The sequence below is a fragment of the Lipotes vexillifer genome, unplaced genomic scaffold, assembly GCF_000442215.2.
Source record: "Lipotes vexillifer unplaced genomic scaffold, Lipotes_vexillifer_v1.1 scaffold661, whole genome shotgun sequence".
Lineage (NCBI taxonomy): Eukaryota > Metazoa > Chordata > Mammalia > Artiodactyla > Lipotidae > Lipotes > Lipotes vexillifer.
Window position 1 is genome coordinate 799153 of NW_006796183.1, and position 4084 is coordinate 803236.

Consider the following 4084-nt stretch of genomic DNA (forward strand, 5'->3'; position numbering starts at 1 on the left):
CAGCTCACAGTGAACCAAATCCCTCTCAAAAATAAGTGAAGCTATTCTCCTCAAATAAGTTGCAGAGCTCCTCTTCTCTGCCTGCAACTTAGCAGAGGTCACCAGGCACATGACCTCACCAGGTAGAGCACTTTTGCTCCTCAGGGGCCACAGGTAGCTCTAGAATCTCATTTTTTTTTTTTTTTTTTGGCTGCACCACAAGGCTTCCAGGATCTTAGTTCCCCAACCTGGGATAGAACCCATGGCCCCTGCAGAGGAAGTGTGGAGTCCTAACCACTGGCCCGCCAGGGAGTTCCCTAGACTCTCCATTTTGACTGTAGTCTGTTTCATATTTGCAAAATGACGTTGCCCACTTGAATGATCTTCCCAGAACTGAGGTATGGTCTCCTCCAAAGGGGTATCAAGTCACCACCTCTTGCAAGACAGAAAACTACAGATGACTTTGAAATTACAGTTTTTCCAGCTTCAGGGGTCACCCAAACATCCCTCTAGATTAGTTTCATCCAGGAATCAAGGTTCGGGGATCCATGCGCTCCTCCTGCCCCGGCCAATGGCGTTCCTCCTCTCTTGTCCAGGGACTGCCGCATTTCCCCCAGCTAGAGAGCCCGGTGACTGAGTGCGTGTGGACTGGCTGCCTAACCGAGGCCTCATCTTGAAAAGGAAAGGTAGGGTAGAAAGCTGAGAGATCAGAGAAAAGATCTAAGAGAATTTGTGCCATGTGAGATCACTTTTCTTGTTCACAGGGGTGGTGCCTAACCTGTTGCGGAGTTGTACAGTCCTTACGGAAACTGATGAAAGCCAAGGACCCTCCCCACCTCCCACCTCATTGCTGAAAAAACCACCAATGTGTAAATCTGGTGAAAATTTTGAGGGAGCCCACGGACTTTCCGAAGCTCACTCAGAGATTCCGTAGGAGTCCATGGCCCTTGGGCTTTCCTGCCCTGTTCTAGGTACTATTATTCATGTCCTCCTGCAGCTAGATTAATTCCTCTGTCTGTGCTCAGGTTCCCATATCAGGGCTCTCTGTCTCCATTATTTACAAGCCTCCCTATTCTTCATCCTTTTTCTACTGAATGTCTTCTTTCCCTCTTCATTTAAACTCACTTAAATATATCACAGCATAAAAAAATGACACTGTTGATTACAAATATATAAATATATAATCTACTTCCACCTCTCCTTCACTCAAAGAGCTCTTGCTGCGGCCCCCAGTGGCCTCATCATTACTAAACCCAAAGGCCACTTCTCAGCCTTTGGTCCTTTGGACTCTCAGGGGCGCCCAACTTTGTCAACCCTCTTGGAACACCTGTCTTCTCTTGACTCTCTATTCCATACTCTCCTGGATTTTCTCCCACCCCTGCTCATTTTCAAACTCCTTTTGGGTTCCTTTTCCTTTCTCTGCCTCTTAAGTGTTCGTCAGGGCTCTGATACAGACCTTCCTTCCCCATCTTACTTTCCCTGAGCAATGTCACCAACTCCCATGGTTTCAGTTACCGCCTCCTGGCTGATGATGCGCTCACTGTATCTCCAGCTTAACCTTTCTCCTAAGCTCTGTCTGTATTTCCAATACTTCTGTCTGCATAGCCTCAGGAACCTCAGACTGAACTTACCTGCCCTAGATGTCTTCCGCTTATTCCTTCAGATGCTCTCTCCACCCTTCTCTACCTGCTCTAAGCCCCACATCGATGAGCTTCCCTGCTCTCCAGCCTCCGAGCCTCCTCCAGGGTTCCTTCCCAAGTGAATGACACCAACCTCCATCTAGGGACACGAGTCAGAAACTTGGACAACAGCCTAGACTCCCTGAGCTTTGTCACTTCCCTTTTCCATTAGTTCTCAGATCCTTAGACCCTGCAAGCCCATCCCACTTTCTCTCTTCCCAATGCTATTCTGTTGAAGTCTTCCTAATTTGTGGAATGGTTTATTGCTCATCCTCCTAACTGGTCTCTGTCTCCAGCCTCAACTCCCTCCAGTCATTCTCAGCCCTGTGACCTTTTAACATTAACTGAGCACTTAACAGTAGTGCCTTGGGCCAGTTATAGGGATTCTGAGGTCAGCTAGAAAAATGTTCTACCATCAAGGAGACCACAGTTGGAGGTGGAGGTGGGGGAAGGGCTGCCTGTTTGGCAAATAAAAACAAGACATCCAGTTACACTGGAGTTTCAGATAAGCAATACTTATTTTTTTTAGTAAGTATGTCTCATGCAATAATTGGGATATACTTACACAAAAAATGTTAATCTGCTATTCAAATTGAACTGGGTGTCCTGGATTTTTTTCTGGCAACCCTAGGTGGGGGTACACAAGTGAACAGAAACTGCAATCAACCACCCTAAGTCTCCCAGTAGAAGTATGACTAGGGTACGGTTATGTATGTCAGGGTCGGGGAGGATTCTATACTCACAAAGGGAAAGGAATCATTTCTACCCAGATGGAAGGGGCAGAAGAGCCAGGAAAGTCCTTGTGAAGGAGGTGGTACTTGAACTGGGCCTTGAAAAATGAAATATTTGCACAAGGTGGATAAGGGGCATTGGGCCTGTACTGGTTATCCTTTATCGCCTTCATTGCTTCTCAGCTCTGAATTCCCCCTTTTCACTGGCCATGCCCTCTCCAGCAGGGTCTGGGGCTCAGCCTTGGGCAGGAGTGGGAGGTGAGGGCCTCTTCCTTGGGCTGTCTATCTCAGCCCTAGGACTCTGCTACTCCTATGTTCTTTAGAGTTCTCTTCGCTTCTTACTAGCCAATCCCTCATTCCTTCAATCCCCTATTACAGTTTAAGATTTTTATATTAAACTGTCCCTGTGTGCTTACTGTGTGGTTTCTCCTGACTGGTCCTTGTCTGACACACAGCCTTCTCAGCAGAGGCAGCAGCATGAACAAAGGCAGGGAAGCATGCAACAGCCTGGAGAGCCAGCAATTTCATGTAGAACTGGGGGAGGACCCTCATCAAGACAAAAGTCTAGAGAGATCATAAAGGTCCTTGAGTGCTATACCAAGGAGCTTGGACTTTGTCTTGGGTAGAGCCACTGAAGGATTTTAGGTGGGATTGCCTAGAGACTTGTTTCAGATGGATTACTGGCTGCTGTGTCTAGTTTGGACTGGAAGGGGCAAGGCAGGGGGGCACCAGTTAGACCTGGAGCAGTTATGGGGCTGTTCAGGCAACAAATGCTGGTACCTTGACCTAGGGCAGAAGCAGTGCCGAAGGACAGAGAGATGCGAGACACGATCCACGGGACTTGGTGATGAACTGGCTGTGAGGACATGATGAGAGGGAGAGTTTCCAGGAGTCTGGCTTGGCTGACTGGTAAGAAATGTGGGGGGGAAGTCACAAGTTGGGTTTTGTACGTGTTCAACTTGAGGTGCCCGTGACACCTTCAGAGAGCAAAGGAGGCCGGCAGCAGCTGGGTCTGAGGGTCAGGAACTCAGGACGGTCTGGACCAGAGAGATGTGGGAGTCACAGATCAAAGGCAAGGGAGTGGTGAGATATGCAGGAACAAGAGGAGAAGCAGAGGCTAAGGCCTGGAGACCCAGCATTTAAGGAACAGCGAGAGGAGGAGAGACAAGCCTGTGAAGGAGACCAAAAGGGAGGGACCAGAGTGGTGGAAAAAAACAAAACAGAACAGAGGGAGGGAGTGGTCAAAGGGGCCAAATGCAGCAGAAAAATCAAGTCACGTAAGGACTGAAACTGCCCATCGGATTTTCTGGCGACATGGTGGCCTAGAGACTCAGGCTAAGCTTCTTGCTGAAAACAACTAAAAATACTAGACAAAACATATAGTTTTAAAAATTAATGTGTCCGTGAGCTGGCAAACACATGAGAAATGTTCAGGCATGAATGAATGAATGAATGAATGAATGGATGAATGAATGCAGGAAACTACAAAGGTAAGCAAAGCTCAGTAGCTGGCGTTCACCTTGAAGGCATTTTCCTTACCTGGGGGACCTGGGAATTGGTTTGTAAGGGCTCCATGAGCTTATGGTGGGGGTCTACTTGGAACATTCTCCGTAAAGCCAGCACCCCAAAGGACTATGCCCACACCTAGGGCAAACTAGAAATAAACCTTCCCCTCCTTTTCCTAACCTCTTTCCC